Source organism: Anser cygnoides, chromosome 2 (assembly GCF_040182565.1).
Source record: "Anser cygnoides isolate HZ-2024a breed goose chromosome 2, Taihu_goose_T2T_genome, whole genome shotgun sequence".
In the NCBI taxonomy this organism is placed as follows: Eukaryota; Metazoa; Chordata; class Aves; order Anseriformes; family Anatidae; genus Anser; species Anser cygnoides.
The window spans coordinates 123604584-123615208 of NC_089874.1; the positions used below are offsets into that span (position 1 = coordinate 123604584).

Sequence of the window (10625 nt, forward strand, 5' to 3'; positions counted from 1 at the left end):
TAGCTGACTTGGGCTGAGCCTAGTTGGAGAGTTTGGTATTGCTGAAGGAGACAGCCTTCCTGCTTCCTCCTCCTCTTCCTCCTCTCCATTCTCACCTCACTCTGACCTCCCAGGGATCTGATTCAACTCATTAAACTGGAGGGGAAAAGAAAAAAAAAAAAAAAGGGTTTTGCTGGCTTAGTGAGCTGCACGTGATCACCCTGGGGTGAGTCAAGCACCAGCACAGCAGGCAGTGACGGGACTGGGGTGAAGCTGGAGCAAGGGCAGGGGGATTAGGAACTAGACATACTCCTTTCCTCACAGAGACCACCCCTTCAGTCCCTTTGCTATACCAAAGCTTTGCCATGTAAACCCAATACACCGCTAAAAAGAAAAATTGCCTTAAAAACAGGATATGGACTCAACCCTTTTGTAACCTTTAATAAATGCAGTCAGTTATATTTATTGTATGATCCTATCTGTTGAAACAAAAAAAATAAAGATAAAACAAAAATATATATTTATATGCAGAAATAGCTGTTGAAACCCACAGGTATTAACCCAGAACATTATTCATTTGTGAAGGCAAGCAAATCTTTACAGTTATATTTAGACATATAAGACTAAAACCTTAGGTTTTCATCGAAGTCAGAAAAGCATCTGGAAATAAAATTGCCTGCTTAACTTCTGTGGACTTTTCAGGCCTATGCGGTACCTTGCTTGGATAAGCGAGAACCATATCTCTTGAAGTCTGTGGAATTATTCTGTCAGGAAAGAGATAAAAATTGGGCCAAAATCTTTGAGTAACTGGCCTAACAACCTCCTTCTACTGAGGTCTGGCACTGTAACAGAAAGCTTGCAGGTATTTGTGTGTCTGAGTGTGTGTGTTGGATTATTTGTATGAAACCGATTGAAACTCACATGACAGAGAAACAGAAGCTGTTTATGGTCATTGCACATGGTGGGTGGACAAGAATCTCATTTGCACTCATTTTCCTGATCCAAACATGGGAATTACCAGCACAGAGCGGCTGTGACTTCCACATCAGCATTGCTCTGAGTCAGCTCTTTGTAGGGAGGATGTCACCAGCTACGGGACATTCATTTAAATTTCATTCAAACCATTTCCAAACTTCTCCAGCAACTGAAGTGTGGCATGTCCATATTCAGATTCGAGCTGTGACTCTGCTGTGCTCAGTCTTAATGTCGCCACTGATTTTAATAGAGTCACATATCACCTGAAAATTTGGATGGAAGTCAAAGCCTACAAAGCCCGCCTTTCTGGGCTTTCCTGTGTGAACAGGTCCCACTCCAGTGTACGGAACCACAGCACTCCCAGTCAATGGTTAAAATCGTCACCATCCCCTGTAACATGAACATATCATCAGTGTGTCAGTTTATTGTGTCTTTTAAGGGATCTTCATTCCCTAGTGCAAAAATGGTAGTTTCTTTAAAGCTCATTTTTATTTTAGCCTATCACAGTAGTGACTTTTTTATCTTTTCATAGGACCAAGGCAACAGCAAAACAGAAGATGAATCAGCACTCTGCTGCTGATATCAGCAGAATCATGGTTCAAAAATGTGAGGCTGGGCAGCAAAACTATTCCTCTTCGTGCATTCCAGGGAGCAAGCTGATTTTCCTCTCCTCCTCACTGTCTAATCTGACACCAGTGGACAGAATTGATATTCTGAACAGCCAGACTGATAGGGCTGATATAGAGAGACTGCCTGACCTTTTTCCCATCGTTGAGCCACAGCTGCACTGAATCTTGGCTGAGGTTCTGGCAGAGCCACATCTGTTCTTTCATCATGCACTTATTTTCCACGTTCCTTGAATTTATGTATTGAAAACCCCATAATATCATGTAAAATATTTTTTTCCCCTTTTCATTTTCCAGCATGGAAATGGGAAGTTAAAAGCTTTGCAAACTTGCAAAAAGTGTCTCAAGAGATGCCAGCACTTAGAAGAGGGCCGTTTTCAAGTCCTGATTCTATACAGGAGCTGATACTGCATTCACGAGACTCATGAGGACTGCAGATGGAGACAAAGGTCTGAACCCTTTGGTCTAAGAGGTCTTGCACTGGCACCTCACTGGCTTAATGGAGTCCTGCTGAGACCTGTGAGCCCCATGAGCTCTTCTGGTTGCTCTCTTGGTCCTGCATAAACCTAAGGGAGCTAATGTAGGGGAAATGTCTGGCTACATTAATGCTATATGATAGTCATTTCATCTGCTCAGAATCAGTGAATGCGAAAGTCTTCTCTACAGAGGGAAGTTCTTCCAGGGCTCTTCAGTGAGTCAACCTGCTTCTCAAAACACTTATCATTCCTCTGCCCTTTAACTGTAAAGCCCGTGCTGATAGTTGTCATTTCAGGATGATATGTACCTGTATTACTGAAGGGATGTAAGGACACCTTCACATGCAAAGCAGTGTAACAGCACATGCCCATAGAGCCACCAGGAAGACAAAAGAGCAATGGATTAAGTCCTTTTAAGATAATGTACTCTTCATGAGGTGCTGCCCTGGACGAAGATGGCCACTCAAGCACTGGTATCACGGTCATTATCCTTGCACCTCTGTGGAGCTCAGGGACCAGCTACTCATTCAGTGGTCTGGAGTGAGCAGGATGTACCCTTAGTGATTTTCATATGGTTAAAAACAAAGTTCAGTTTATGTTTGTCAACTTCATAATGTCACACATAGTTCCTCTGTGGTCTGTGTCCACACAGTTCCTCTTGCTGCTTTACATCATGCGACATAACTCTGCACAAAAAGTAAAATGAGAACGCTTGCTACAGGTTTTAAAACAGAAGCATTGCGAAAAGCATTTTGTACTGCACTACAGATACCTCATACCAGGAAAATAATTTCTTTTTTAGAGGTCTGTTGTGGGAACACTCAGCTAACAGTCCTCAGGACTTGCTGGCATGTTTGGAAAGAAGGGGCAGCCTGGCTGGTCTTCTACAGAGTCAGTGATATATAACAGCCCTGCACAAAGCTAGCATCAACATACACAGTGCTGTCAGCTTTTATGCTGATGTGAAACTTCTTTGCAGGGATCGGCACTTGGTGCAATTACATTCAGCATAAGTCAATTGCTGAATCCTTTTTTCCTACAGCAAACAAGTACTTATCTAAGTATTGGACTCTTCCTTCCTTTTATGTAAACCAGCTTGAACCCACCAAATCTAAAACAATGAAGAAGCAAAACACTTCTTGGAAACATATTTTCACAAATTACACTGTGGAGCATAAAAATGCCTTTACCAAAACATGTACAAACTTCATTTTTCAGGGAAACTTTATGGCTCCTAACTGTTATTGCTCTCTCTGGGGCATCTGTCCTTTAGTTTACACCTGCATCTGTCTTAGAGATATGATCCTAACATACCGTTAACATTGTTCACTCCTACATAGTCTGGATGAAACCCTACTCTCTCCAAAATCAATGGCAAAACATCCTTCAGTGCAGCCAAAATTTCTTTCCGTAATTATAACTGCAGTTTATTCCCTGTCTCTGGTGTAAGTTTCTCTCTGCATGACGCTGGCATACTCCTTCCATCTGGCTTCTAACATATTAAATTTCCTACTTGTTTTTACAAATGTATAGCCAATGGTTTCCAGAACTTCATTCCTAGATCACCGACTTGCACACAATTTGTCAAAACTTAGTTAAAATATTCAGTATCCCCACTGGCCTAAGGATGATAAATGGGATGTCTGTTCCTAATATTTCTTTCCTTAGGAAGCTCTAGAAACTCCATTTATGTGAACTGAAATCCACTATCAGAGACTTACCAAGAGAAACTTGTCTGGTAAGTGATACTTCTGTGCATTTGCTGATGTAGTCAGTTCAAGTAATAACCTAATATCCATGTGCTGGCGCTGTCTCAAAATAATTCCCTACTCTTTTCCCATGTATGACTGACTATGGAATCTGGATGCAGCACCGACATGAATGTTACAGCTGTTTTTTCTACATATCTGGCAGAGACACATTTAATCATTGCTGATTAAAACTATAAGCCAACCAATGATTATCTCTAACTGCACCCCAAGCATAACAGGCTGTGTTTTTGACATACCCCTGCTACATGTCATGCAGACACTGCGTGGCTGTAGTTTTTTGCTCAGCAGAAATAATTATAAAGGCAGATAGCCTAAAGACTCCTCTGGCTGCTGCCCTGAGCCTGCTTATGAGCAGTACAGCATGCTGCTAAAAGAATGACGCTTGAATGATACCATAGCAGTGAATAACATTTTCTTTATCTCCATTACAGTCCTGCTGTAGGAAGTTTTAAAGAAAAAAAAAATCTTATGATGTGATTCGTTGGATTCAGACTGGAATTTGTGCCACCAGCTCTCTAGCTTCATTCCTTCATGCTTCATCTGCCCAATTATCAAATCCCCTGTTGTACAAAGACACAATTCAGCTGTTCTAAGGGCTTAACTGTGCCCTCAGATAGAGGGATGTGCAGTACTCTGCATCTTACAGAATCAAAATGCACAGCAGCCAGTTTTCACTGGGTACACAGAAATAAACATATCTGAAATAAACAAGTAAACATGATCCTAAAGATCATTTAAGGAGACAAACATGCGCTCAGATGCAATGAACTGCTGACCTCTTCAAACCAGTTAAGATAGACCAGAACACTACTGAACATGAAGGCTGGGAAAACAGATGCTCTGATTTACTTGTACTGTCCTCCGTGAGTAGATATTCTGTATGTGCAAGTTCACTGCAAACTAGGCTTTTATCCAACTTGCTGAATATCTGACATTCTCTTTCATTTTGGGTAACCAACTATTCCCTTTCCTCTAAAAGATTTATGTCATGGCCTTACTACCACATTAACTATCTCCCTGTCTGTCAGCTCATCTCCCTGATTAGCAGTCACTTCTGAGAAAATCTCCATGATCTAAGATGTTTTATGTGTGCTTGCAGCTTTTATATCACTTACACTTTACAAATGAGGATTCTTTTCCATGCTGGAGTGACCAACATGCTGACTCTGAAAAAACGTTTAAAGAGAAATACTACACATAAAGAGGATGCGGGCAGAGCTCCATTCCAGAATGATGCACCAAAATCCGCTTTTGACCAGTGACGAGCCATGGCTTTGTTCACTCTTTCCAGAGGTTTAAGGCACATAGCACTTTTTCTATGCAAATAATAGAGGTATCGTTAGAATCCACATCGCTCACAGACATTTGATTGAGGCCAGTCAAAAGATATTTCTGGTCTTCAGAAAGGAACGGTTTCAGTCCAACTACTTCCTTCCATCACAGAGACCCAAATATTACAACCGGCGTTAGCTGACACCCATGGTAGATGACTTGATAGCCAAGGGCTGAGTGACAGCTAAGAAAGAGTGGTTATCTGTCTCCATTGGCACCCTCTCCAAAGAAGGACTTCAGCTGCCATGGTGTTGCCTCTGTAGGCAGGCATGTTTGCCAGGTTTCCAATGAATGGCACATTTCACAGTTTCCAAGGATGTTTTCCACCCCGTCTCCTTTAGATACCTGCAATTCTAAGAAAAAATTAGATGTCTTCTCTCCTCAAACTTGTCAGTGAAAGGAGATAGAAGCCTCCAGGGAGCCATTCAGAGCATTTTCATTACATTTCTGGAACAGCCTGTAACAGGTAATGTGTCTGCATCTCTGCCACATGCACGTATTTCCCCTGAAGGAACTAACCATGGAGAAAAAGCTTATGAATTGTAAAGGTGGGAACATTTTACCATCAACAAGTTAAGGGTGGACTTCATTCCTCAGAGTTTGTTCAGCACGTGGAATTACTTCACCCTACAAAACATTATAATAAACCAGAGTTAAGAAATGGGGATAAACAGATTCAAAACCTTCCTCTCCCTAATGAAACTGTTAGACTTTTGTAGCATGTTCAGCTGGGTAGTGCATCAGCAGACCTATTCTTTGAAAACAGCCTTTATTTTTACTGACAGGCTGAGCTGTCAAAATTCATTACGCATACAGGTAAAATCAAAATGCAAATCTCTGCAGGAATGAATAGGTATGCAGCCAAGGTGCTGCTTTGCTGTGATTACTACTCAAAAATATGCCAGATATGAGTTCGTGGAAAAGTTCCTGTTAAAAAAAATAAATTAAAAATTATGGACATGTGGCATTGAAGCCTTCTTGAAAGGTTGCATGAAAGACTTTATCATTTCAGAAGCACTGAGTTTTCCCTTGGAGCATAGTGAGAGACTGGTAGGCTCCTGAGAGAATATATAAAATGGGGATGTTCATTTTTCATTCTCAGTAAAATATTGATGAAGCACCTTTGTCAAAATCTATTTGGCAAACAGTGTGGTGTATCTTGAATTGCTGTATTTTATGTTTCTGGACATGAAGAGCATCATGTTTCAAGATGCTCCAAAATAATAGTTGTAGTGAAACAAGAATATTGAATTTTGGTTTATTACAATACACTAGGTAATAAAACTGTCAGTGTTACATTTAGACAATTGTACAGAGTGGAGTAAATACTCATAAAGGTCAGTGTTTTCCACACTTTTTTAGATGCTCACCACCCATTTTCTGCTTTTACCACAGTTTCTGGCATCTTTGTCATAAAAATCATTGTTTTGAAAACAGCTGCAGACTTATCGAATATTAGCCTGTATCTTCTGTTTGGATTAGTAGGACTCTGTAGGTCATTTTCCCAGAAACTAAAGACTAAGGAATCTTTTGAAAAAAAAAAAAAAAGGTCCTGGATCACATCAGAGTGGTTTGAGTATACTTATGATTGAATTATACCTGCATTTGATGAACACAAGCTGGGTAAGTAGAACACAGAGGTGATTCCCCTCTCTGTGAAGGATAGAAAGCAGAACTGGGAAAAAAAAAAAAAAAAAAAAGAAAAAAAAAGTAACTAAGACTTCTGAGATGCCCAGATACAGGGGAACTCCATCTATAACCCCATGCAGTACGGATATATGTACAGATATGTCTTGCTGCCCTCATTGCATTTCACTGGTAAAAAACAAGACAACGGGAACAGCTTCCCACCTTCAGACCAGCCTTTACACGCTCACAGGCTGCAGCCCCTCTGCGAGCTGAGGAAACCCTACAGCTGGCTGGTTTAGTGAGCCGTCTGCCTGCCAGTCTCAGTCCCTTCTGCCATTATTCTCTCTTTCACTCGAGGATCAGGCACAGCAAGTCCCAGGGACTCCTGCACCAGAGCCCTTTGTGCAAGCCTCACCTCCGATCTGCTCACAGGTCGCTGCGAGCGCACCGTCCACCAGGGAAGTCATACGGTCCGATCTGGGCCCCTGCCTGGGAGGCAAAAGCACGGTGAATAGGAGAATAGGAACTTGTTTCTTCACAATTAGGTATTTGTCTGAGGAGTAACCCTGTTTGTGAGAATGACCGTGAATGGCGAATAAAAGGTGGTACGAACACGATCGCGCTGAACAGCTGGTCAGAAGGGGAACAAATGTTGCTGAATACTCATTTTCAGTATTCTTCTAGCCCTGGATTTTCTTTTCTTCCCTCGAATATGGTCTCTACTTGAGTGGCTTAGCGAAATAAAGACAGATGGCAATGGATTATCTCTAACACTTCATTAATTGCAGTGCAGCCATTACAGTATTTCTAAAGCACTCACTAGAGCTTTGCCTGACGATTTCCTTTTAACAGAGCTGCATGCCACTTTGTGAGAAGGGACCTAATAAGACATTGTGACTTCTTAATTAAGAATGCCTATATTAGTTATAACAGCACATAAATACATTACTAAATTTCATGGCTGGATATATTGCATATTTAGGAGAACTTCTCCAGTGTAAAAGAAGTTGCAACTTCTTGCAGAGGCAAGGCTGCCTTTGATTGCCTTGCAGTCATGGCATAAATAAAGAACAGAGCCAAGCCAGATTTTAGAGCCTAATTCACTCTGATGTCATTCAGCTTTCAAAATTAGGAACCTAATTTCCTTTTTCAAAATTGGCTTAGGCACATACAGCCAAACTGAGAGATGATTCAAAGCCTAAAGATGCAGATAACACAGTGAAACTACTAATGCGACCAGCTACTTAGTCCTAATGACCCCAAAGGCTATCTGGAAATCTCTTGGATATATTTTCTTATGTTTATAAAAATGTGATTCATCCAATCCTGGAATAGAAGTAATAACAGGTGACTTAGGTAACCCATTACCCTCATACCTGAGGATAAGTGACAGCACGTCTCATTTCTTTAATTCTCTTTTAGATAAGCAGTAGGTTGAAATACACGTGAAGAAAATATCTGTTGAAAAAATTTGAATTATTTTGTTTAAGAAAACAGAGGTAATGTGCATAAAGGACTCTATTCATAAAAGACAGAGAGCAGTTAAAGGTAGTAACTGGTAAGTACTTATAACTTTATCCCTTTTTTTCTTAAAAAACATGAGGCATTCACATACCTTATCACTGCACGTCAGATAGGAGTTTTGCAACACTGAAATTCACAGTGCAATAGAGTTGACAAAGTTCAGAGACATTTGTCCAGTGGGAAGCTAGCTTTCTCCAGCAGCTGTGCAGCGAGTTTGGCTTGCAGGTCCAAGGAGAGGATAGCTGCAGCAGTCAGAGGAATGACAACCATGCCTTGCATGGGCGTATTTGGGCAGAACGGAACTGGGGAAATGAGAGAGCAAGTAAGGGATAACGTAGGATCATTAATATGAAATGTTTCTGAGGAGGAGGCTCCCTTCCAGGTACAGCCTGGTCCTCCAGGAGAGCCTGGTGGCCTGGGCCAGCTAGAGGCACTCCCAGGGTCCAGCACCACATACACCTCATCCGTAGAGCTCACACGGCCAAAACGTGCCCTGGTGTCCCAGTCTCCTTCCCCAGGCTTTCACAGGCAGCAGATCCCACAGCACAGTTTTGTCAGCTCCCAGACCCCACAGGCAATAAATTGCCTTGCCGTGCCAACAGGATGCTGTCCCCAAACCCCTTTCTAGAAGAAGCAGCAGCTCTCTGCCAAATTTCTCTCTGAACAAACTTCCACCCCTTCCCTCCCTGTAAGAGGTGGCCCCAATCCACCAAACTCAACATAGGGTAAAAAGAAACTCTTCATCCCAATAAGTGGGATCCTTGGGTTAATAGATTAATAAAACGCCCCTACAGAATAGAATGAGCTTTAGAAAGAGCAACAAGAATAATCTGTGCTTTGGGAAGTCTGACTTAGATACCAAAATCCGAGGTGCTCAGCCTTAATTCGGCTAAGCAGTAATTCAGTCACAGTCTAATAGTGCCAACATAGCGAAAAAGATTAGTGACTGTGGCTGGCTCTTAAATTTCTCAAAGAGAGAAGAAAACAGAAGAAAGGGGGGAAAAAAAAGAAGAAGGAAAGCAGATGAAATAGAAGCAGAAGCTAAACAAAATCAAACCAGAAATAGCACATTCCTAGCAGCAAGGGTGGATAATTACTCACTGGAACAGTTTGCCCCTGAGTGTGGAGACATTAAGTCCTTAAATCAAGACTGGATCTATTCTCCTCTATCCAAACAGAAGTTCTGGTCTTTATGCAGAACTCAGAGAGTTGTTTTGTTTTGTTTTGTTTTCTGACGTGCATCGCCCTGAATGCCAGACCACATGATCTTCACATTTTGTTCTGCACCATCAGTCTGTTTATGGACCATATGATCTTCATAGCCCAGTTTGGTAAAAAAAATGCATGCGATGCTATGTTGATTTTTCTGCTCTGCTTCTGTTATTGTTTATTAAGAGGGTTCTCGAGTGCCAGGCTCTGCTCAGGTTTTCCCCAGCTCTGTTGGAAGGGGCAGTATAGCTGTGCCTCCAAGAGGGTGTTGCAAAGCCCTGTGTCCCCTGCCTCCCAAATAGGAGTCTGCTGCCACAAAGTCTTATTTACGAAGTCTTATTCACTATTCAGTAAGACTTTGTGGCTCTCCCTGCAGGGCATGAGGAGTGCTGGGTGCCACCAGTGGGATTCAGGACCAGCAGCTCACTGAGCAGCGAGAAAACTCAGCTAGCTCAGAGGAAACACAGAGAGATGTTTCTTTAATTCTACCTGGGTTTGGATTAATTTTTTGATGCAAGTGATGCTACCTCTGGACTTATAGCTCCAAACGTGCTCTTGAATTAGACAGCAAGGTGTCTAATTTCAAAATCGAGCCAGGCTCCCCCTGGCATTTTAAAACGAAGGAGCTGACAGCTCTGCTCAGCAGCAGCAGTTCCCTATCAGAGGGCACTCAGCCAAACACAGCTCTTCTTCAGACCCCGGAGCATGGGTTCAAACCCAGGCTGGTTTAGACAATAGATAACTTTGTGAATGTCAGCACTTTCCAAATCTTGCACCAAATACACGGTGTCAAAAGTCTCGTTGGACCGTGAAAAAGCAATAAATTAGAAATAGATAAAGTTTGGGTTTTGATTCCACTGGATGTATAATTAGACAATTTAGCTTTTAAAGTACATATAGAGAGCAAATACATCAGTGCTTCCCTTTCCAGTGCATTATCATTATTTTTATCATTTCTTTTTCTTTTTTATTTCTGGAATCTAGGACTTTTCACACATCAGGTGCTTTCTATCATTGTGCTCAAATCACATCTTAAAAGTCCTATTTCAAGTAGATCTTTATGGCTTATTAACTACAATGTATTTGTGCCACTTTAATTTTAA

General features: G+C 41.6%; 1 long non-coding RNA gene across 4 annotated transcripts; it reads right to left on the minus strand.

Annotated features, from left to right (window-relative positions):
• Positions 1-901: 901 nt before the first annotated feature.
• On the minus strand, positions 902-9842 carry LOC106039069 (uncharacterized). Of its 4 annotated transcripts, XR_001209018.3 has the most exons (7): positions 9415-9842; positions 8405-8615; positions 8166-8247; positions 7205-7278; positions 6760-6835; positions 5724-5787; positions 902-2742 (listed from the first exon to the last, which is right to left on the minus strand). It is a non-coding gene; the product is annotated as an uncharacterized lncRNA (long non-coding RNA). The 4 variants fall into 4 exon arrangements; XR_010829688.1 differs by lacking the exon at positions 6760-6835 and having other exon boundaries at positions 9415-9838; XR_010829689.1 differs by lacking the exon at positions 8166-8247 and having other exon boundaries at positions 9415-9835.
• Between the last annotated feature and the right edge of the window lie 783 nt (positions 9843-10625).